Raw genomic sequence first — 25,417 nt, forward strand, 5'->3', positions numbered from 1 at the left:
GTAACTCTGCATCCATGTTCAAACCCCACGGCATTTTGGTTCCAATTAGAATAATCCATTTAGATTCCATTCTCCTCAATCTTTGTTCTCGATCTCCTCCTTTATCATTTTGTTTAATATGTTGCATACCATAAAATCTTAAGTCTTTCTGTTCACCCTGATGCTGTTCCCATGTGTGTTTTGCTATTGAGTATGTCAGATCTTGATTACTTATCGCCCTCATATGTTGTAAAATTTGTAATTTTCATTTATTCACTGTACTGCCAACATATTTTTTACCACACACACATTCCAGTACATAGATCACATATGGGGTTTCGCAGTCTATTCTTTCCATGATTTTCATTGTCCTCTCATCAAATGTTGTGAACTGCATCATAAAAAGAATATATATATCTATATATATACATATATATAGATATATATATATATATATATATACATGTGTATATATATATATCTATATATATATATAGATTTATATATTACACTAGGTACTTATAGTTAGGACCAAGTTTCTATAAAAAGAGCGTTTTTTGTTTTGCTAATAACTTTGGTGCAAAATTTTTTCACAAAATTTTCCAACAAAATATGATGTTCACTTCAGCTATTGTCTAGAAAGTTTCAGAGTGATCCATCAAGCAGGGGCCAACAAAAAGTGGGGTCTCAAACACATTTTCCCCATTCATTTTTCCATAGGGATTTTGAACAGCAATTGCACCAAAACCACTGGACGGAGGTGCACCAAATTTGGCAGAAAGGTAGCTCTTGATTCACAAAGAGCCCTTTCTGTTATTTGGTGTAAATCTATTCAGAAGTCTTTGAGAAATTAAAGGAAATCCAAATTTGTATATCTAGGGACGCGAAGGTTCGCTACCTCTCCTGATCTTGTGCTGATATCTGATTGTCTGACAACACTTCAACAAGGAAGTGTTATCAGCCATGTTGGGACTCAGCTTCAGCTAGGTCCCAGAAAAAAAAAATGCAAAAGGAGCCAGGGTACAAACACCCTGACCCCTTAGTTCTGGTACTGAGGTTCCAAATGGACCCCCCAAGGCTAAAAAGCATTTTTCTTTCATTTTTACTGTGATGCGCAGCGGATCTGGTGAAATTTTTTGAAAGAATGAAGCACGGGCTCTTGCACTTCATCTTTTTCAAGCACCTGGGTAGACCAAGTCCTGGGGCAACGTTTATTTGTAACGGGGGCCGGGCCTACATATATATTTATATTTAAATTGTGTGTGGGAGGCCCATGGGCCTCCCCCACAGCCCGAGGATCACCACCTCCCCTGGGCTTTCAGCAATATTAATGCGGGGGCGGTACGGCCCCCTGCATCTGGGGAATACCACCTACCTGGTGCTATATTTACATAGTTTTAGGGGGGAAGTGGCCCCCCGCAGCTCCAGGGACCACCACCTTCCCAGGGTGTTAATATTTAAACCATGGAGGGGGGTACCTGGCCCCTCAATGCAGCCCGGGGGACCACCATCTGCCCAGAGCAAATAGTAAATAATGTAAAGGGGATCCATTTCAGAGCCCACCACCCCCCCGGTGCTATCACGTTGGGGGGGGGGGCTTGGTTGCAGATTTGACAGCTGCAGCTAAGTCACAGCAACCAGTCCACTTTCTGACAGTGGGACCTGTCAAAAAGGTCAGGCTGTCAAAAAGGGGAGTTTTCATTTCTGTTCCCTGCATGCAGATGTGCGTGCAGGGAACAGAGATGAAAGCTTTGCTACAGCAACCAGGGAGCTGCTACTTAAAGCAGCTCCCGGTTTGCTGTAGCAATGGGACCGCTGGGGAGGTCTTGAGACTCTACCATGGTCCCAGATAGCCCGAAAAGGGCATGTAATAACATTTTTTAAAAAAATAGTCAGGGACCATGGGTGGGAGGCCTAGAGGCTCCCCCTGTGGTCCCATATAGCCTGTAAACGGCTTGATCATGGGGGAGGCCTTGAGGCTTCCCCCGCAATCCCAGATAGCCCGTAAAGGGCATATATATATATTATTTTTTTAATTGTCAATAGCTCAAGTGTGAAGGTCACAGGCCATTAAGGGTTGGAGTTCAGGGGTATCCCTGGTCATTTCCCTCTTTTATTTATTTTTTTAAATTCAAATGTTTAAGGCTCGAATTGACAAATACATTTTTCTGTTCAATTTGTGCAGAAATATCTAATTCTAAATATATTGTCCATCAAAGCCTAAAACACTCTCTATCTCTATCTATCTCCCTCTCTTTCTATCTCTTTCTCCCACTCACACACCCACTCAGACCCTTACGCAACCACCCACAGACCCACTCAGACATTCACGCACCTACTCACAGACCCACTCAGACCCTCATGCACCCAATCACAGCCCCACTCAGGCATTCACACACCCACTCACATACTCACTCAGACTCTCACACACCCACTCACAGACTTCGGCAGACACTGACGCACCCACTAAGACACTGATGCACTCACTGATGCACGCACTTTCACACCCAGACACTCTCACAGGGCCATGTGCAGTGTGGGATTGGGTGGTTAGGGGGGTTGGCTGCAGGTTCTCGCTGCTGGCCAGGCCTTGCGGGCAACCCCTGTCATGCATCGGTGAAGGTTGTGCAAGGTTGGGTGCTTATAGGGGGTTGGCCTCAGGGCAGAAGGCCATGCTGAGTAGTGGCTGGATTTATGTGTAGTAATAAAAATTACTATACAGTATAAAAAACATAGAAATTCACTGAAAGAAACAGAGGTTATAAGGGCGTTATAGATAGGAAATAGAGTTTAAAAAAACATAGAAGTTCACTTAAAAAACCATTCACCCTCACCATGCACTACTAATTGCCCCAAAATTATGGCACTCATGACATCTTTGATAATATCCTTGATAATATCATTGTAATATTTTCAGCAACATTTTTGACAAAAACAATGTTCCTGGCTCAGGCGCAAGTTATACTTACCTTAGGGCATGAGTTATAGTTACTTGAGATAAATCTAACTATAACGGGTGAATTTCTATATGTATATAAATCTATGCTTAACATGTTTATAGATCATTCCATAATTTTTTATATAAGTTGTTTGATTAGATGCTTATGGTTTTCTGTTTCATTTTCCTATTACAATAGGTAAATATTATCAGAACTATTTATCTACAAGCACTTCACCATTGAAATAGTGAGGAAAAGATAAACATATCAATAAATAAATAAAACATTGAGTGTAAGGAAATGCCTTCTTGGCATGGTTACCCCTTGCTTTTTGCCTTTTGTTGATGCCAGTTATGATTGAAAGTGTGCTGGGACCCTGCTAGCCAGGCCCCAGCACCAGTGTTCTTTCCCTAAACTGTACCTTTGTTCCCACAATTGGCACAGCCTTGGCACCCAGATAAGTCCCTTGTAAATGGTACCCCTGGTACCAAGGGTCCTGATGCCAGGGAAGGTCTCTAAGGGCTGCAGCATTATACCACCGTGGGGACCCCTCACTCAGCACATGCACACTGCCTCACACCTTGTGTGTGCTGGTGGGGAGAAAATGACTAAGTCAACATGGCACTCCCCTCAGAGTGCCATGCCCACCTCACACTGCCTGTGGCATAGGTAAGTCACCCCTCTAGTAGGCCCTACAGCCCTAAGGCAGGGTGCACTATACCACAGGTGAGGGCATATGTGGATGAGCACTATGCCCCTACAGTGTCTAAGCAAAACCTTAGACATTGTAAGTGCAGGGTAGTCATAAAGAGTATATGGTCTGGGAGTTTGTCAAACACGAACTCCACAGTTCCATAATGGCTACACTGAAATCTGGGAAGTTTGGTATCAAACTTCTCAGCACAATAAATGCACACTGATGCCAGTGTGGGATTTATTGTAAAATGCACCCAGAGGGCATCTTGGAGATATCCCCCGGAATACCAGTCCGATTCCTAGTGCTAGGCTGACCAATTTCTGCCAGCTTGCCACAACCAGACGAGTTTCTGGCCACATGGGGAGAGTGTCTTTGTCACTCTGGGGCCAGGAACAAAGCCTGTACTGGGTGGAGGTGCTTCTCACCTCCCCCTGCAGGAACTGTAACACCTGGCGGTGAGCCTCAAAGGCTCATGCCTTTTGTTACAGCACCCCAGGGCCTCCCAGCTAGTGGAGATGCCTGCCCCTCGTGCCACTGCCCCCACTTTTGGCAGCAAGACTGGAGGAGATAATGAGAAAAACAAGGAAGAGTCACCCACCAGTCAGGACAGCCCCTAAGGTGTCCTGAGCTGAGGTGACCCCTGCCTTTAGAAATCCTCCATCTTGAGATTTGAGGATTCCCCCAATAGGATTAGGGATATGCCCCCCTCCCCGCAGGGAGGAAGCACAAAGAGGGTGTAGCCACCCTCCAGGACAGTAGCCATTGGCTACTGCCCTCCTGACCTAAAACACACCCCTAAATTTAGTATTTAGGGGCGACCCAGGAAATCAAATTCCTGCAACCTACACAAAGAAGAAGGACTGCTGACCTGAAAGCCCTGCAGAGACGACAGAGACGGCAACTGACTTGGCCCCAGCCCTTCCGGCCTGTCTCCAGACTCGAAGAACCTGCACAGCGATGAATCCGACAGGGACCAGCAACCTCTGAAGATTCAGAGGACTGCCCTGAACTGAAGGACCAAGAAACTCCTGAGAACAGTGGCACTGTTCACCAACTGGAAAAATTTTGCAACTTTGAAACAACTTTTAAAGAACTCACTGTTCCTGCCGGAAGCGTGAGACTTCACCCTCTGCACCCGACGCCCCCGGCTCGAGCTCCAGAGAACCAACACTGCAGAGAGGACTCCCAGGCAACTGCGACCTCGTGAGTAACCTGAGATGACCCCCCTGCACCCACACAACGACACCTGCAGAGAGGATCCAGAGGCTCCCGCTGACCGCGACTGCCTGGAACAAAGAACCTGATGCCTGGACCAAGCACTGCACCCGCAGCCCCTAGGCCTGAAAGGAACCAACCTCCAGTGCAGGAGTGACCATTAGGCGCCCTCTGCCTAGCCCAGTCGGTGGCTGGCCCGAGAAGCCCCCCTGTGCCCTGCCTGCATCGCTAAGTGACCCCCGGGTCCCTCCATTGCTTTGAATAGCAAACACGACACCAACTTTGCACATTGCACTCGGCCGCCCCTGTGCCGCTGAGGGTGTGTTTTGTGTGCCTGTTTGTGTTCCCCCAAGTGCTCTACAAACTCCCCCTAGTCTGCCCTCCGAAGAGGCAGTTGGCAGACTGGAACTGGAGCACCCCTGTTCTCCAGAGGCACCTATGTGTTTTGGGTCCTCCTTTGACCTCTGTACCTGACCGGCCCTGTGTTGCTGGTGCAGTGACTTTGGGGTTGCCTTGAACCCCCAACGGTGGGCTGCCTATGCCCAGGAAACTGAACTTGCAAGTGCTTTACTTACCTCAGAAACTTAACCTTACTTACCTCCCACAGGAACTGTTGATTTTTGCACTTTGTCCACTTTTAAAATAGCTTATTGACATTTTAACCTATATTGTGTATACTACTGCTCTAATTCAAAGTTCCTTACTTACCTAGTACCTTGCATTGTATCTTGAATCTTGTGGTTCTAAATAAATTAAGAAAATATATTTTTCTATATTAAAACTATTGGCCTGGATTTAAGTATTTGAGTGTGTGTTCCTCATTTATTGCCTGTGTGTGTACAACAAATGCTTAACACTACCCTCTGATAAGCCTACTGCTCGACCACACTACCACAAAATAGAGCATTAGAATTATCTAATTTTGCCATTATTAACCTCTAAGTGGAACCCTTGGACTCTGTGCACACTATCTCTCACTTTGAGATAGTATGTACAGAGCCAACTTCCTACATTGGTGGATCGGCGGTGGGGCCTAAGACTTTGCATTTGTTGGACTACTCAGCCAATACCTGATCACATGACTAAATTCCAAAAATTGTCATTAGAAACGGATTTTTGCAATTTGAACTATTTTTCTAAATCTTTAAAAGTCCTGCTAGGGCCTTGTGTAAGTCCCTGTTAGCATTCCTTTTAGAGTTTAAAAGTTTGTAAAAGTTTGGATAAAAGTTCTAGAAGTAGTTTTTAGATTCTTAAAAAGTAATCCCAACTTTTAGAGTGATAATGTCTAGCACAGATGAGATGGAGGTGGAACTCAACCTCACCACTTACCTGCATCTAGGGATGTCAGAGTTAAGGACTCTCTGTAAGCTAAAAAATATAAAGACTGGGTCCAACCCTACCAAAGTAAAGCTCCAGGAGCTTTTGGCAGAGTTTTCAAGGGACCACCGCTCTGAGGATAATCCTACACATGGGGAAGTTAGTGAACAGGAGGATGATTTCCCCCCTCCTGTCCTAACCAGGGAGAACAGAGTTTCTCAAACCCTGACTCCACAAATCAAAGTCAGAGAGACTGGTTCTTCCACAGGGGAGACTAGTAACTCTGGAAGCATTGAGGGCAGCCTCAATGAAAATGACCTCCTGTTTGCCAGGATGGCCAAAAGATTGGCTTTGGAGAGACAGCTCCTAGCCATAGAAAGGGAAAGATATGAGATGGGTTTATCTCCCATCAGTGGTGACAGGTACATAAATAGGGTCAGAGAGAATAATGACATCCTAAAAATCCCCAATAGGATTGTAACAAAATGTGAAGATGGTGATGATATCACCAAATGGTTCACAACTTTTGAGAGGGCTTGTGCAACCAGAAAAGTAAACAAATCTCACTGGGGTGCTCTCCTTTGGGAAATGTTCACTGGAAAGAGTAGGGATAGACTCCTCACACTCTCTGGTAAAGATGCAGAATCCTATGACCTCATGAAGGCTACCCTGATTGAGGGCTTTGGATTCTCAACTGAGGAGTACAGGATTAGGTTCAGTGGGGCTTAAAAATCCTTGAGCCAGACCTGAGTTGATTTTGTTGACTTCTCAGTCAAAACACTAGATGGTTGGATAACTGGCAGTGGTGTAAATGATTATGATGGGTTGTATACCTTGTTTATGAAGGAACATCTGTTAAGTAATTGCTTCAATGACAAACAGCATCAACATCTGGTAGACATAGGTCAAATTTCTCCCCAAGAATTGGGAAAGAAGGCGGACCATTGGGTCAAGACTAGGGTGACCAAGACTTCCACAGGGGGTGACCAAAAGAAAGGGGTCACAAAGACTCCCCAGGGGAAGAGTGTTGAGACATTTAAGGAAAAAAGTAAAGAGTCTTCTACAGGGCCCCAAAAACCTGCTCAGGAGGGTGGGCCCGAGCCTCTACACTGTCCTCAAATGGGTATAAGGGTAAAAAATGTGATCCCAAGAAGGCCTGGTGTCTCATCTGTACTCAGCATGGACACCAAACTGGAGACAGGGCCTGTCCCAAAAAAAAGTCCCACAACAAATACTACTCCAGTTAGCACTGGAATGGCCAGTCTCCAGGTGGAATCAACAGTGTGCCCAGAGGAAATCAGGGTTCACACTGAAGCTACATTAGTTTCTGAGGGTGGGGTGGACCTAGCCACACTTGCTGCCTGGCTGCCTAACATGCAAAAATACAGGCAGCAGCTCTTAATCAATGGGATTAGAGTAAAATCCCTGAGGGATACAGGTGCCAGTGTCACAATGGTGACAGAAAAACTGGTTTCCCCAGGACAGTACGTGGCTGGACAGACATGTCCACTCACCAATACTGACAATCAGACTAAAGTCCATCCCATGTCAATGGTAACTTTAAAATGGGGAGGGGCCACTAACCTGAAACAGGTGGTAGTCTCCTCTGCAATTCCAGTAGAATGTCTGCTAGGGAATTATCTGGAGTCCTCAGCGTGGGCTGAGGTAGAGCCCAAGACCCACGCAGCCATTCTGGGTATCCCTGAACTGGTATATGTCATGACAAGGGCACAGTGCAGGGTTCAGGGTGAAAAAGAAGTGTTGGAGTCTAGAATAATGGCCCAATCTTCCAAGTGAAAAGGAAAGAAGACTGGGGAACAAGCTCCAACATAGCACAAGAAACAGAACCTCTCTTCCCAGGAAGATGTTCTGTCCCCTGAGGGAACTGAGTCCATGGAGCTGGAGCCTTACCCGGTTGAGCTCTTGGGCCCAGGGGGGCCCTCAAGGGAACAGCTGTGAAAGGGGCAAGAAATGTGTCCCTCTCTTGAAGGCCTAAGACAGCAAGCAGCTGAGCAAGAAAAAGGTAATGTCAATGGAACCCACAGGGTCTATTGGGAAGATGGACTCCTTTACACTGAGGCAAGAGATCCCAAACCTGGTGCCACTAAGAGAGTGGTAGTGCCTCAGGAGTTTAGGGAGTTCATTCTGACCTTAGCCCATGACATTCCCCTTGCTGGGCATTTGGGACAAACCAAAACATGGGAGAGATTAGTCGACCATTTCTACTGGCCCAATATGTCCCAGAAGGTAAAGAAGCTTTGCACCTCATGAGTCACCTGTCAAGCCAGTGGTAAGACAGGTGGCCATCCAAAGACCCCCTCATTCCACCTCCAGTGGTGGTGGTCCCCTTTGAAAGAGTGGGGGTGGACATACTGGGTGCACTGGAACCTCCCACAGCATCAGGGAACCAGTATATCCCAGTAGTAGTGGATCATGCTACTAGGTACCCTGAAGCAATTCCCCTTAGGTCCACTACTGCCCCTGCAGTAGCCAAAGCACTCATTGGTATTTTACCAGAGTGGGATTTCCTAAGGAGGTGGTTTCTGACAGAGGAACCAACTTCATGTCCCAAACAAATGATGATGGCCTTGACCAGCCTGTTGCTTTTATTTGGAGGAGTTTACTCCCCACCAGGGAGCAGCGTTGGAGTGCCATTGAGAGGGAGGCCTTTGCTGTGGTTTGGTCCCTGAAGAAGTTGAGACCATACCTTTTTGGTACTCACTTCATGGTTCAAACTGACCACAAACCTCTCAGATGGCTGAAGCAAATGAAAGGAGAAAACCCTAAACTGTTGAGGTGGTCCATATCCCTACAGGTAATGGACTTTGTAGTGGAACACAGACCTGGGACTGCACATGCCAATGCTGATGGCCTTTCCAGGATCTTCCACTTAGAAAATGACGACTCTCTTGGGAAAGGTTGGTGTTATAACCGTGTATAATGTATATATATATATATATATATATATATATATATATATATATATATATACATATACATATATTTATTGAAACATGTAGTATAGTTAATCAACACTTGTGTATTAGAATGATAAAGTCATTTATTTAGCATTAGGTATTTATTGAGTTCATGTATAATGCAATATATTTATTAATGGTACATTCCAGGTGGCTCCCCAGAATGTGGGGCAGTGGAACACCCGGGAGCTCGCCTTAGAATGTTGGTGAGGCAGAGGTGACAGCTGGAGAGGTGAGATGGTGTTTAAGGAGTTTCCCTAATAAACTGGCAACATTTCCTGAGCTAGGCTTCGACTTATACATTTATCTTCAACACAATTTATGGATTACAATAGTTAGTCTCATCCTCTTTCATTTGGGAGGGGTTGTGTTAGGAAATGCCTCCTTAGCATGGTTACCCCCTGACTTTTTGCCTTTTGTTGATGCCAGTTATGATTGAAAGTATACTGGAACCCTGCTAACCAGGCCCCAGCACCAGTGTACTTTCCCTAAACTGTACCTTTGTTCCCACAATTGGTACAGCCCTGGCACCCTGATAAGTCCCTTGTAAATGGTACCCCTGGTACCAAGGGCCCTGATGCCAGGGAAGGTCTCTAAGGCTGCAGCATGTCTTATGCCACCCTGGGGACCCCTCACTAAGCACGTGCACACTGCCTCACAGCTTGTGTGTGCTGGTGGAGAGAAAATGACTAACTCAACATGGCACTCCACTCAGAGTGCCATGCCCACCTCACACTGCATGTGGCATAGGTAAGTCACCCCTCTAGCAGGCCTTACAGCCCTAAGGCAAGGTGCACTATACCATAGGTGAGGGCATATGTGCATGAGCACTATGCCCCTACAGTGTCTAAGCAAAACCTTAGACATTGTAAGTGCAGGGTAGCCATAAAGAGTATATGGTCTGAGAGTTTGTCAAACACAAACTCCACAGTTCCATAATGGCTACACTGAAATCTGGGAAGTTTGGTATCAAACTTCTCAGCACAATAAATGCACACTGATGCCAGTGTGGGATTTATTGTAAAAAGCACCCAGAGGGAATCTTGGAGATGCCCCCTGAATACTAGTCCAACTCCTAGTGCTAGGCTGACCAGTTTCTGTCAGCTTGCCACAACCAGACAAGTTTCTGGCCACATGGGGAGAGTGCCTTTGTCACTCTGGAGCCAGGAACAAAGCCTGTACTGGGTGGAGGCGCTTCTCACCTCCCCCTGCAGGAACTGTAACACCTGGCGGTGGGCCTCAAAGGCTCATGCCTCTTGTTACAGCACCCCAGAGCATCCCAGTTAATGGAGATGCCCGCCCCTTCAGCCACTGCCCCCACTTTTGGCGGCAAGGCTGGAGGAGATAGTGAGAAAAACATGGATGAGTCACCCACCAGTCAGGGCAGCCCCAAAGGTGTCCTGAGCTGAAGTGCATCTTGAGATTGCAGGATTGCTCCAATAGGATTATGGATATGCCCCCCTTCCTGCCGGGAGGAGGCACAAAGACGGTGTAACCAGTCTCCAGGACAGTAGCCATTGGCTACTGCCCTCCTGACCTAAAACACACTCCTAAATTTAGTATTTAGGGGTGACCCAGAACCCAGAAAATCAGATTTCTGCAACCTACACAAAGAAGAAGGACTGCAGACCTGAAAGCCCTGCAGAGACGACGGAGACGACAACTGACTTGACCCCAGCCCTACCAGCCTGTCTCCAGACTCAAAGAACCTGCACAGCGACACATCCAACAGGGACCAGCGACCTCTGAAGACTCATAGGACTGCCCTGAACTGAAGGACGAAGAAACTCCCAAGAACAGCGGCACTGTTCAACAACAGCAACATTTTTGCAACTTTGAAACATCTTTTGAAGAACTCACTATTTCCGGGGTAAGCGTGGGACTTCACCCTGTGCACCCGATGCCCCCGGCTCGAGCTCCATAGAACCAACACTGCAGAGAGGACTCCCAGGCAACTGTAACCTCGTGAGTAACCTGAGATGACTCCCCTGCACCCCCATAGCGATGCCTGCAGAGGGGATCCAGGTGCTCCCCCTGATCGCGACTGCCTGGAACAGAGAACCCGACGCCTGGACCAAGCACTGCACCCGCAGCCCCCAGGCCCGAAAGGAACCGACCTCCAGTGCAGAAGTGACCATCAGGCGGACCTCTGCCTAGCCCAGTCGGTGGCTGGCCCAAGAAGCCCCCCTGTGTCCTGCCTGCATCGCTTAAGTGACCCCCGAGTCCCTCCATTGCTTTGAATAGCAAACTCAACGCCAACTTGCACACTGCAACTGGCCGCCCCTGTGCCGCTGAGGGTGTGTTTTGTGTGCCTGTTTGTGTCCCCCACCAGTGCTCTACAAAACCCCCCTTGTCTGCCCTCCGAAGACACAGGTACCTGTTGGCAGACTGGAACCGGAGCACCCTTGTTCTCCATAGGCGCGTATGTGTTTTGGGCCCTCCTTTGACCTCTGCACCTGACCGGCCCTTTGTTGCTGGTGCAGTGACATTAGGGTTGCCTTGAACCCCCAACGGTGGGCTGCCTATGCCCAGGAAATTGTACCTGTAAGTGCTTTTCTTACCTCAGAAACTTAACCTTACTTACCTCCCCCAGGAACTGTTGATTTTTGCACTGTGTCCACTTTTAAAATAACTTATTGCCATTTTAACCTATATTGTGTATGTTACTGCTCTAATTCAAAGTTCCTTACTTACCTTTGTGGAGTACCTTGCATTTTATGTATTTACTTAAAATATTGAATCTTGTGGTTCTAAATAAATTAAGAAAAAATATTTTTCTATATAAAAACTGTTGGCCTGGAGTTAAGTCTTTGAGTGTGTGCTCCTCATGTATTGCCTGTGTGTGTACAACAAATGCTTAACACTACCCTCTGATAAGCCGACTGCTCAATTACACTACCACAAAATAGAGCATTAGAATTATCTAATTTTGCCACTATCAACCTCTAGGGGGAACCCTTAGACTCTGTGCACACTATCTCTCACTTTGAGATAGTATATACAGAGCCAACTTCCTACACTGAGCTATTAAAAAATTACACAAATAAATTACCTTCAAGTACTTCAACACTTTAAAGTATGTGTTTATACAGTACAACTTTAAAATTCAATATATTATCTTCCTAATGCATATATTTCCTTTCTATGTAGTCATGTATCTACATATGTATTACTTTACTCCTACTGTAGAAGAAACAAAGACGTTTAGTTTCTCTAATGCACTACTCTGTCTCACCATCTATTCTCTATCTCCACTTTTTGACTCATCCCAAACCTCATTCTACTACTATGATCTCCAAAATAACCTGTTCTAGACTCTTCCCTCTTTTATCCCTCCTGGCTCACCTCAAACCTCATTTTACTACTATGATCTCCCAAACAACCCTTCTAAATTCTTCTCCCATGTAGCTCTCCTTTGACACATCCCAAACCACATTTACTACTGTGATCTCCTTAATCCCTTTCTATAGACTTTTACCTCCCCATCTCTCCTATGATCTCCCAATTAACACTTTCTAGACTCTTCCCTGTTCAATGTATCCATTATTCTATTCAATGCAAATAACAAACTCTGATACCCACCGCTCAGATTAACTCATATTTCCCTATACTAATCCACCACTAATATTTTGTGTTCCGGAGTACCGTGCTACTCACCGAAAAGCACTTTGATGCCTCGTCAGTTATAGTAAGCACTATATAAATACAACTACAATTAAGTGTCTCATCCATGCTGAATGTAAAAGATCCACAGGAGGGACAATATGCAAAGACAGGGTTTGTGGAATTGGTAACTATGGTGATATTGTAAAAGGTAACAAAGATAATACTCACAGTTGACGAGAAGCACCAGCTAAGTTGCCAGCTGTGCCCACAAATCCTTGTGATCCCACAGGAATACGCAAGATGGGTACACCAATGGTACAGAACTCACTACCTAGCCACAAAACACATGAAACTAGAGAGGATTAGTGCTTAACATTGAAGAAAGGAAAACAAAAACAGCACTTGGCAGGAAGCAAACAAACATTACACACTAGGAAACTGAGAACTAAGACAACAAGGAAAGGAAGGCAGGCACAGGGGACTTGAACTAAAGGAAACAGGGATAGGAAGTCAAGCACTGCAAAAAGGATGACCAAGAATAAATGTGCGTTCAAGAAAATACGAAGCACTGAAATGGCAATAATTCAAAAAGCAGATAACACTGCAGGATACACTACAGAAGAGCGCAGGGCCAAGAAGATGCACTGAAAAACAGTCAAGAAGCAAGGATTTGCTTGAGCTCAGAAATCAGGAGTGTCTGGAAACAGACTGTCACCCAAACAGAAACACTACATCAACGATTAGAGCTGGAATTAAAAAACAGGTGCTTAAAAAGAGCTCACTAGCGATCACCTGCCTCAGCTGTGATAAAGGTGGCACCAACCAGCCACAAGAGTTATTATTCCACCATCCATTCTCAGCCTGCAAGGTTGGAAAGAGAGCAGCGAGCAGGGGATTCTAGGAAATGCAAATAGACTGCCACAAATTCAGCAAAGCTCTATAACGCAAGCTTATTTCGACTGTTTTCCAGGAAGCCGGAAATCACTATTGGGATATGTTACAAGGTCAAAGCAGCTGGTAAACGTAGTCTTTGGAAGGGAAAGCTCAAAGCATTCTAGTTATCACATGAATCCGAGATGACAGGCAAATTGCAGAATATGGTGCAAGAAGATGGAAGACAGTGCACTGCAATAGCACATGGTCAGGGATCTTGGGCCAGCACTGTAAACCCTACCATGTAGGAGGACCACTGTTGGTGGTCACAAGACTCCAAGAAGAGACTTGTGATTGTATGTGATAATTGTTCTATAAATGCACCCTCGGCCTCAAGCAACTGGTGAACACCCCCACCCACATCGCCGGACACACGCTTGACCCCCTCTTCTCCGCCAGCAAACACGTTTCCTTCAGCCACGCCTCCGCTCTACACTGGACCGACCACAGCTGTGTCCACTTCACCTTCCGACGCGAGACCCGCCACCTCTGCACTCAACCCATCCCTCGTCGACAGTGGAACAAAATCCCCGAAGAACAGCTCTTCTCCACGCTCATCGACAACCAACCTACCTTCACCACCGACCCCAACGACGCAGCCCTCAACCTCACGAACTGGATCACCAACTGCGCAGACAACCTTGCTCCCCTCAGACGCCCTCCACGACAGGCCAACACCAAAAAACCTCTCTGGTTCTCTGACACCCTTAAGGAATCGAAGAAAACCTGTCGCGCCCTCGAGAAAGCCTGGCGCAAGGACCACACCGCTGACAACATAACCGCCCTCAAGAACGCGACCCGCGAACACCACCACCTGATCCGCGCAGCCAAACTGAATTTCTTCACTGACAGACTGGACAAAAACAGCCACAACAGCAGAGAACTCTTCAGCATCGTTAAAGAGTTCTCCAACCCCAACGCCAATGCCAACCCCATCACGCCCTCACAAGACCTGTGCAACTCCCTCTCCACCTTCTTCCATCGCAAGATCACCGACCTCCACGACAGCTTCGGACACCAGACCCAGCCGAGCAACACAGAACCCACACCCCCAGCCATCACCCTCAACGCCTGGACCCACGTCAACACTGAAGAGACCAAAACCACCATGAACTCAATCCACTCCGGCGCCCCTTCGGACCCCTGCCCACACTTCATCTTCAATAAAGCCGACGACATCATCGCCCCACACCTCCAGACCATCATCAACTCCTCTTTTTCATCGGCTACCTTCCCCGAAAGCTGGAAACACGCCGAAGTCAACGCCCTACTAAAGAAACCTACGGCTGACCCAAGCGACCTGAAGAACTTCCGCCCCATCTCGCTCCTCCCGTTCCCTGCCAAAGTAATAGAGAAGACCGTCAACAAACAGCTTACCAACTTCCTGGAAGTCAACAACCTTCTCAACCCCTCACAATCCAGATTCCGAGCCAACCACAGCACTGAAACCGCCCTCATCTCAGTCACAGACGATATCAGAACCCTGATGGACAACGGTGAAACAGTCACCCTCATCCTCCTCGACCTCTCGGCTGCCTTCGACACTGTCTGTCACCGCACCCTAATAACCCGCCTCCGCTCCACCGGGATCCAAGGCCAGGCCCTGGACTGGATCGCCTCCTTCCTCTCCAACCGCTCCCAAAGAGTCTACCTCCCACCTTTTAGCTCAGACCCCACCGAGATCATCTGCGGCGTCCCTCAAGGCTCCTCGCTCAGCCCGACACTCTTCAATGTCTACATGAGCCCCCTCGCCGACATCGTATGCAAGCACAACATCATCATCACCTCCTACGCCGACGACACCCAACTTATACTCTCCCTCACCAAGGACCCCGCCAGCGCAAAGACCAACCTACAAAATGGTATGAAGGACGTCGCAGATTGGATGAGGCTCAGCCCTCTGAAACTGAACTCAGACAAAACGGAAGTCCTCATCCTCGGCAACACCCCGACCGCATGGGACGACTCCTGGTGGCCCACGGCCCTTGGCACCGCACCGACCCCCTCTGACCACGCCCGCAACCTCGGCTTCATCTTGGACCCTCTTCTCACCATGACCAAACAAGTCAACGCCGTGTCCTCCGCCTGCTTCCTCACCCTCTGCATGCTCCGCAAGATCTTCCGCTGGATCCCCGCCGACACCAGAAGAACCGTGACCCACGCCCTCGTCACTAGCCGCCTGGATTACGGCAACACCCTGTATGCTGGGACCACCGCTAAACTCCAAAAACGTCTGCAACATATTCAAAACGCCTCCGCCCGCCTCATCCTCCACGTACCCCGCAACAGCCACATCTCCGCCCACCTGAGACACCTGCATTGGCCCCAGTCAGCAAAAGGATCACCTTCCGACTTCTCACCCACGCACACAAAGCCCTCCACGACAAGGGACCAGAATACCTCAACCGACGCCTCAGCTTCTACGCCCCCACCCGTCTCCTCGCTCTCGCTGCCGTCCCTCGCATCCGCCGCTCCACGGCGGGTGGGAGGTCCTTCTCCTACCTGGCGGCCAAGACTTGGAACACCCTCCCCACCAGCCTCAGGACCACCCAGGACCACTCCGTATTCCGGAGACTCCTCAAGACCTGGCTCTTCGAGCAGCAGTAACCCCTTTCCCCCTAGCGCCTTGAGACCCACACGGGTGAGTAGCGCGCTTTATAAATGTTAATGATTTGATTTGAAAGTTTTTTTATTTGTTTTTTGGTTAGATCTTCATCCCCTAAAAACTAATAAAGTTGGTTGCGCTCACTCGCTTTGCTCAGAAAAAGTGATATACACTGCAGCAGTGAAAAACTTTACCAGCCACAAATGAGCACAGGGGTGCGGAGAGAAGTGGAGTAGGGAGAGGAAGGTGAAGGAGCTAAGGGAAGTGGCAGGGTGAAGTGTGGGGAGTATGAAGAGTGACTTAGGGCAGAAGAGAAGGTTTAAAGGTAATTCATTTGACCTCAGTCCAATAACTTAAGTGTTGCTATCTTGAATGAACTAGAGTATAGAAAAAAGTACAAAAAAGTGATGGATAGAATGTTTAAATAAATCTCAGCCACTGATAATTACATAGGGACGTACCCCAATCCATCTTTATTTTGCAGAACATGCCACCTCATTTTCGATCAGCCATATGTAAATCAGCCTTGACCCTGCTCCGATGGCAACAGTCCAGCCTGAACTGCTAAGCCTTATCCTCCCCAAACAGAACATAAGCAACCAATAATTGGTTTCACCCTAGTTAGGACTCATCAGCGAGGCACAGCTTGATTTCAGTGACAGAGTTTGCTAGGGACCCCCGACTTGACATACCCATCCTACTTCCAGGGGACACACTAAGGTATTCAAAAAAAGTGATGGATGGAATGCTTGGATAAATCTCAGCCACTGGTACTTACTCAGGCAACATCCCATTCCATCATTATTTTGCACACTATACCCCCTTAGTTTGGTCCCAGTCATATGTAAATCAGTCTTGACCCTGCTCCAAGGGGAACAGCTCAGCCCAAACTGCGAAGCCAGGCCATCCGTGAAATGGAACACAAGTAACCCAGGACCGGTTTTGCCTTAGTTAGGGGTCATCAGTCAGGTATAGCTTGGTTCTAGTGACACAGTGTGCAAGGGATCTATGTCTGGGCATATCCATCCTTCTTAGGGTGACACACTAAATTATACAGACTTACAAACAGACATTGTTATTGATGAAATGAGATGGAGCAAGAGCCTTCTTGCACCTTATCATTCACATCAGCACCAGTGTGAAATACCAGTCTCCATCCATACCTACTGTCGCCAGTTCTCCAAGGTCAGCTTCTATCATTCTCATGAACCATCCCCATCAACTATTTTTGAGCACCCCCAGCTCCACTCGAGCAGTCTGCTATAATTCTGCTTAACCTGGCACATATTTCCTTCCTCCAAAATAGCTTGCCCACTGCTACCAGTCTCTATCTGTATTAATCACTCCTCAATACTCATTGCCCGTTACCTGCCGTCACCTATAAGCCACTCCCTCACTAACATTTGCAAAGTTTCAGTCTGCTTCTGCCCCAATTCTTCCAAGTAAACTGTGCATTTTCTGGTTCCTTCAGTAATAAAAGCTACTTGCGATCAAATAAAATCATCAGGATCTACTAATATTACTATTGATGCAAACCCTGCACGAGACCGCCAAGGACCCAGGTTTTCATTCCTGGGATACTAACCTCGCCCCTAGTCCCTCCGGCAGGCTGACTCTTTCTGCCGGTTCGGGACTGACACAGGTCCGGGTCTCCACTTCTCCAGAGCCACGACTCTGGCCCCAGCTCAAGAGGAGCCGCAAGCTCGCCATCTCCGGATCCTGCCCGAGAGGAGCCGCCCGCCCGCCATCTTTGGCTCTGGTTCGAGAAGAGCCGATTTCTGCTTTGGTTACGGCTCGGGAAGAGTTGCTGGAGCTGACCTTCGGGCCGACCCAAGCTCAGGTCTCTGCGTCGCTAGAGCCGATTCTCCAGCTGCAGCGCGGGAGGAGCTGCCCACCCACCATCTCCGACTCCAGCCCGGAAAGAGTCTTCCGCAAGGAGCCACCCGCCCGACGTGAGAAGTTTGGAGCCGACCTTCGGGCGACCCAGACTCGGGTCTCTGCGTCTCCGGAGACATTGCTCTGGCTGCTACTTTGGTTCTGCCTGTTTCCTTCGACTCCCGGAGCCGGGCAAATTGCTGCTCGACTGGAGTTCTCGCCCATTATCCTCTCTTGGACTACAACTGCTGCACCAGCCTGCCGCGAGGCTGCCCTTCTGACTCTCGGTGCCGGTCCCAGGTGGACCCCAGGAGTAGGGTCCCCTGCCTGACCTGCGCCGTAGATCTCTGGACCACCGCTCCAGCCCCCCACGGGCCCCATTTCTCTCCGCTGGATCTTGAAGTCCGCCTCCTTTTGGCTGGCTCCCACCTGGATCTTGCCCTGATCTCACCCTGATCTTGGAGCCCACCTTTGTTGCCTCTGGCTCCCACTGGGATCTTGCCCTGATCGCTCCCTGTTCTTGGCCACTTATCAGGCAACATCCGGAGCTACTTATCGCTGACACTTATTACAATGCCCAGAAAGGCCCGAAAAAGACAGATCTTATCTTCTTCACTAAACGCCCTGCTAGATGGAACACCCTCCTCACTAGCCACCTCCTCCCCACCAAAACTACTAATATCCCATACGGTTGCAAAACTCTATCTCTAGCTCTCCTGCTTTCCAGGGAAACGTCATCATCTCCATTTTCAGAAATGGAACCATCATGATTCGAGCAAATGACACTAACCTCCGCGCTTTCTAATCCTTGTTCCCCTCGCTAAAGTCAGCCCTCCCTCACCCCAACCCCCCCTTAGCCACTCGACACTCCACTCCACCCCCACTATCTCCCCAACACCATCCCTTCTCCCCCCGCTCCCAGAGTCACCAGCCACATCCTATCTGACCAACCCATCCCCATCATCCCCTCTTACCCTAACCAAGCCCCTTACTCCCATAACCCCCAAACCCTCAATCACAACTTCTGCTCTGTCTCCCATCCCACACTTCCTCTATCCTCCCTCATAACACCTCTCCACTCCCCGAAACTCCCCACTACTCCCCCTACACTGTCGCCCCTCCTACCCCCCTACTCTCCCGGCCCTCCAACAGACCAGACTCGCTGAACCGTAGAGATACTCATATCCAGCCCTCCCCCCATCACCTCTAACCGTCGCCCTGACTCTAATCCCTTTCACTCCACGACAGCCTACTTTAACCTACTGCCCAGGGATCTTACAACCCATCTGAAACAGTCGCCCCTGTCCACAGCTAAGAGGAACCTTATCTCCCACTCCCCCACCCCTAAACCCACTCCCTCCTCAAAAATCAATGAACGACTCTCCTCGAATCACAACTCAAACTCATCATACAGGGCATCAACATGATAGCGAGAAGCCTCAACCCACTGATGCACCCCGTGCCGACCCAGACACACACGCCTCCGTCGGACAACAACTCCCTTCAGAGTATCCGCTGGCCCTCTAGACCCTTCCTTCGAAACACCTCGAGACCAAGAAGAACAATCTCTCCTTTATCTCACAATGAAGCCATTAAACTTGCTCACTCTTACAATCAGCCCCTCCCTCTACTGAATCCCCCGTCAAACATACAGGTCATCACTGGCCTCAGGAGACACCATATACAGCCTTCCTCTCCCAGACCCCCTGCTCACCTCGTTAATATCCCCTCAATCCCTTCCAGGCCAGAAACCAAGATCTATCCACACACTAACTGCATGCTCATAAACTGCAGATCAGCAGTCAAACATGATACAGATCTTGCTGATGCTATCTCAATCATAACATTGACATTGCCTTCATCACAGAAACCTGGCTGACCGAACTCTCGTAACCGATCATGGACATCCTCGTCCCTCCTGGCTACTCTATTTCCAACAAAGAGAGAAAAGACCGCCTGGGGGGAGGCATTGCCATCATCCACAAAAATACCATAGAAATAGAGTTGAAAGACGCTTTCAATTTCAACTCCTGCGAACACCTGAACGCCTCCAGAAAGACCAGTGACAATTCTAAGGTGACCTTCCACCTTCTCTACCACCCCCCTGGTAACACCCAACCTTTTGCTGACCACCTAGCTGACCTAATAACGCATTGCTCCCTCTCCTACCCCAACTTCATTATCTTGGGTGATCTTAACCTCCGCTGGAACGACGAGAACAATGCGTTCATCCAAACCCTAAATGACCTTCTTCACAGCAACAACCTTTCCCAACATTGCAAGGGTCAAACCCACATCAAAGGCACTACACTGGATGCGATAATAGTGCACAAAGACTCACTCACGGTCGACGATATCCTTCCTGTCGACTGGTCAGATCATCACATCATCCTTTTCCATCTCAACTATAGCCCCCAACTCACTACCCATTCCCAAAAGTCACTTAGTTGGAAAAGAAATGTCAGCCCAATCCCCTTATCTACCCTGGAAGAAAAAATCACCTCCCTTCTACCTACTCCTTCGTCCAACCCCCTCCACGACGGAGATAACCACCCAATACAACTCGACCATAACCACCATACTTGATCAGTTAGCCCCACTAAAACTGAAAAGACTGCGAAGCACCCCATCCAGAGCCTGGTTCAACAATAATCTCAATTCAGAGAGAAGACAACTAAGAGCTGCTGAAAGACTCTGGAGATCCAACCCCTCCTCTACTCACTTGGAGCAGCTTAGAAGAGCACAGAGAAGTTACAAAAAACACATACACAAAGAAAACAAATCCTTCTTCTGGAATGCTCTAGACAGAGCCATAAACCGCCCGAAGGAGCTCTTTAACATCCTTAAACAACAAACTACCAAATCTGCTCCCAACCCCCTACCTACTACCACAGACACTTGCATCAACTTTGTCAATTTCTTCAATGATAAAATCACCGAGATTGAACTTTCCCTAGTTCTGGATACCCCACCTAGCAATGAGCCCCTCCTTCCTTCCACTAACAATTTTATCCCTGCTCCATACCTCTCCGACAGCCCGCCCCCCGAAACTGAAATCACGCTCCCCTACCGGATGCAGCTGTTGACCCCCGCCAGCTGGAGATCCTTCCAACCCCTCCTGGTATCAGACATCTCCAAACTTATGTCCACCTCCAAAACTTCCTCCCACCTAGCCGACCCCCTCCCTTCCTCCCTGGCAAACAAACTCCACCAGTCCCTCTCCCCTACATGGACTATGATCATCAATAGCTCCCTTCAAACCGGTGTGATTCCTGACTGCCTAAAACTAGGCCAAACTACGCTGATTTTAAAGAAACCAGGAGCCGACCCAAACAACCTCCATAACTACAGACCTGTCTCCAACCTTCCCTTCCTTGCCAAAACTCTTGAGAAATGTGTTCTCCAACAATTAACCCATCATATCGATAACAACAACCTCCTCAACCCTCTTCAATCAGGCTTCCGGAAAAGCTGTAGTACAGAATCAGCCATCCTCAACATAGTAGACGACCTCCACAACTCCCTTGACTCTGACCGACCCTGCCTACTGATTCTCCTTGATCTAATAGCGGCCTTTGACACTGTAGACTACAAACTCCTTCTTGATTCCCTCCAAAAGAGACTCTGCATTGAAGGTACTGTCCTCCGCTGGTTTTCCTCCTTCTTACAAAACCGAACGCAACAAGTAAAACTTCTCAACTGGACCTCACCCACCTCTTTAATTACCAGAGGAGTCCCCCAAAGATCTGTCCTCTCTCCAACTCTTTTCAACATCTACATGGACCCTCTTACCACTATCCTTGCTCGAGCCAATATCCCCTTCCATCTCTATGCAGATGACATGCAACTCTATATTGAACTATCCTCTTTAGAAGACATTAACCGTCTGAACAATACCCTTAAAGAAGTCCTCTTTTGGCTCTCTCATAACCATCTCAAACTAAATCATGACAAGATGGAAATACTCCTCCTCTCGAAATCAAACCAGCTCCCTCAACTGCAAGAATGACTAAAATCTATTGACGCTCTCAAATGTACCCTCTCCCCGCTAGCACGGTCAAATATCTGGGAATCTCTCTGGACTCCAACTTGACTATGCAGGACCACATCAAGAAAAACACGAACAACGCCTTCCTCAGCCTTAAACTTCTGCACAAAATCAAATCCTTCATTCCCCAGGATGACCTCAAACAGGCCACTCAAGCACTGGTGCTCTCAAGACTAGACTATGGGATCTCCATCCTCACTGGCACGGCCAAATCCCGTCTCGCCCCTATGAGGTCCACTCTTCATGCAGCTGCCAGACTAGTGATGGGAAATAAAAAATATGACCACATCTCCCCGGCATTGAAGAGTCTTAAATGGCTCCTGATCGAGGCCCGTTGCTTGTTCCGCACTGCTTACCTAACACACAAAGCCCTTCACACTGGGAAACCAAAATACCTCTCAAATAAACTTGTGAAAGCTGGTCAAACCAGATCTCTTAGAAGCACAAACTCCCTCCTCCTCCTCCTACCGAAATCCAACAAGCAAAAAACTCGGTCATGCTTCTTCTCAAGCAACGTTCCGAGAATATGGAACTCCTTACCCACTCACATCAGATCGAACCCTTCCCATCAGGTCTTCAAGAAATTACTTAAAGAATACCTCCTAAACCAACCCTCACATCAAAAAGGATCTCTCACCTCCCCCCCCACCATTTCCGGATCGCAACCTTTTTGTTCATGACAACCCCTCTGTAATTTCAGTCTGTAATGTGATTCTTAGACTTTTCATGTGTCTACCTTATGTTTATTATCTATTGTGATGTAAAGCGCTCTGATACCCTCTCGGTCTTGCCAGCGCTATAGAAAACTCTCAAAATAAAAAAATAAATAAATAAAAATAAAATAAATAAAATAGTGATCATAGAAATACAGTGAGGGTTACTAGTAATAATGTACATTAAAAATAAAAAAAGACTTTGACAATTTGGAATGCCTCTACGGGGGTAATAATGCCTTTGGCACCAAGGTAACAATATTACTGATAAGTCTCCCGAACACAGCATGATTTATCATTCAAATTTCAGCTTTACATATGTTTTAGGAAATTATGAGTTCTGAAAATATACACATTTTCATCTAGAATGCTCACTTTTCAGTTATGGAGCGCATACATTAACTCAGCTAACCAAAAGCTTCTAATTTAGTACCACAGCCTGGAGAGCTACTTACAGCTAGCTGGAGAGCTACCAGCAGCTCATGAGCTACTCGGTGAAGACGCATGTTTTAAGCCATCTCCCCACTTACCGCAAATAGTGCAGGTTGTTCCTGGGCCTATTAAAAAGCAACTGATAGTAGCTTTGGCTGCACTTACCCTCACCATTCACAGACTGCATTCGTTCCTTGCGTCCTTGGTCCAAAACTGTAACTGCAGTCGTTCCTTGCACCTTGGGTCTTCGACAGCATGGCAGCAGTGACTGCTTGAAGCCTGGGTCTTCGACACATGCAGCAGTGACTGCTTAAACCACGGATCCACTACAGCATGCAGCAGTGACAGCCTGCACCCTGGGAACTCAGCAATAGGCAGCAGCCTCTCTTTACATCCCGGGACATCGACAGCAGGCAACAGTCACTATCAGCCGAGTGGAACCTCGACAGCAGGCAACAGTGACTGCAATCTGGGGCCTCGACGGTCTGCACACTGGGACCGCGACAGCAGGATGCGTGTGTCTGCACCGTGTAACCTTGGCAGCATGCAGCATACGCCTTTTCTACCCTAGGAACTCGACAGTAGGCAGCAGGTACTATCCGCACCCTGGGACCTCAACAGCAGGCTGTAGCGACTACCTGCACTGTGGAACCTCAACAGCAGGCAACAGGTTCTGCCCACACCTTGGGACCTCAGAAGAAGGCACACCAACTATCTGCACCCTGGGACCTCGACAACAAGCAGCAGAGCCTGCCTCCACCTTGGGACCTCGACAGCAGGCACAGAGTCTGCCTCCATCCTGGACCTCCCCAGCAGACAGCCGCAACTGTCTGCACCCTGAGACCGTGCAGCAAACTAGTGTTACAAAAGCCCTTTATCTGCACATTTCATCCTTTGCGTGTCTAGCAAGAACGCTTCACGTTACCTAACTTGCAGAACCACATTTTTTAGCCAAACACCCAAATACCACTGAAGTGACGACTTAGAACCACAAGAAATCACTTTGTGATAACTGTCCATCAGTGCTTGAAATGCAAAAATATCTGTATCAGGTTACCTTTTTGTTTCTGAGAAGTGCCGGTACTCTCCAGTTTAACGTATTACGTTTTTCTTGAGAAGTGCAGGTACTCTCAAAATAAAAAAGTGCCAGTACTCAGTACATGGCAATACTGGCCCATTTAAAGCACTGCTGTTCACGCCTTCGTGCTGGTTGGTGTGCCAAGCTCACCATAAACCAGGAGTGGTGTGTTTTTTGTGAGGGGAGTAGGGCGAGTGTCTTAATGCTTAAATGGACCATTTCCACAGACACAAGTTGAGTGAGTTGTCCCGGTAATGTTAAGCAACAGAGCCTGCAGGTGAAACGCTTTCTGCGCACATATCCTGGAAAAGCCCTGCTTGGAGTGGGGGTGCCCCGGAGCTCACACAGCATACATTCGTCTGACAGGTGACCAGAGCCAGGCTGGAAAATGGGAAAGTGAAAACCTGCGTGATAGGCCGCCCCATCTGCAAACAATAAAATAAAGCCAAAAGCGCACTGACCCCTTGTTGTCTTTTCTGCTGTTTGGAGGTGAAGTGAAGGTCAGACTTCTTTATACCAAGCTGGGGCCATGCTCGGATCCGGTATAAGCTTCCTGGGGCCCGCAGCTGCCAGGGCTCGACCGTCGTCACCCGGTGCGGAGAAGGCGCACAGCAGAGGTGGTTTCATGCAAGTACAACCAGGGCAGACACGGGTACTTGGAGGCTGGACAAGCTCTCTATCATACTTTCAGAGCTGTTATTAGAGAGCTATGCGCCGTCCCTCAGGCTGTGTGAGCACACCAGAGAGAGAGAGACAGAGAGCAACGAGAGTCCCCCGGGGACATGATCACAGACTGGCAACATGACAAGTCTTTAAAGCTACCCCAAATAAAGAAGCACTGAACCTTTCCGGGATGACACGTTTTCACGTCTCCTTCAAGAACGTGTCTTTCTCCCCTCTTTTGTCTCATCCTGTTATCTGTCCTTCTTAACTTTCCTTTTTCACTTTATTTTTATCCTTGTCTATTCTGTCTTCACATCTATGTTTTCTCTGCGTCTCTCT

At 48.0% G+C, this 25,417-nt stretch overlaps 1 protein-coding gene across 7 annotated transcripts in view; it reads right to left on the minus strand.

Moving 5' to 3' along the window:
* TRPM8 (transient receptor potential cation channel subfamily M member 8) overlaps positions 1–25,082 on the minus strand; it is a 283,346-nt gene extending 258,264 nt beyond the window's left edge. For 4 of the 7 annotated variants that reach the window (XR_011201606.1, XM_069225547.1, XM_069225544.1 and 1 more), the window contains exons 1-2: positions 24,877–25,082; positions 12,960–13,062 (exon numbers count right to left, since the gene is read on the minus strand). The gene's annotated coding sequence lies outside the window, so the exon portion shown is untranslated. Of the gene's footprint in view, positions 1–12,959; positions 13,063–23,502; positions 24,180–24,876 lie in introns of those variants that run through there. The other 3 variants (XM_069225545.1, XM_069225542.1, XM_069225543.1) reach the window with 2 other exon arrangements.
* Between the last annotated feature and the right edge of the window lie 335 nt (positions 25,083–25,417).

This window comes from Pleurodeles waltl, chromosome 3_1 (genome assembly GCF_031143425.1).
Source record: "Pleurodeles waltl isolate 20211129_DDA chromosome 3_1, aPleWal1.hap1.20221129, whole genome shotgun sequence".
NCBI lineage: Eukaryota > Metazoa > Chordata > Amphibia > Caudata > Salamandridae > Pleurodeles > Pleurodeles waltl.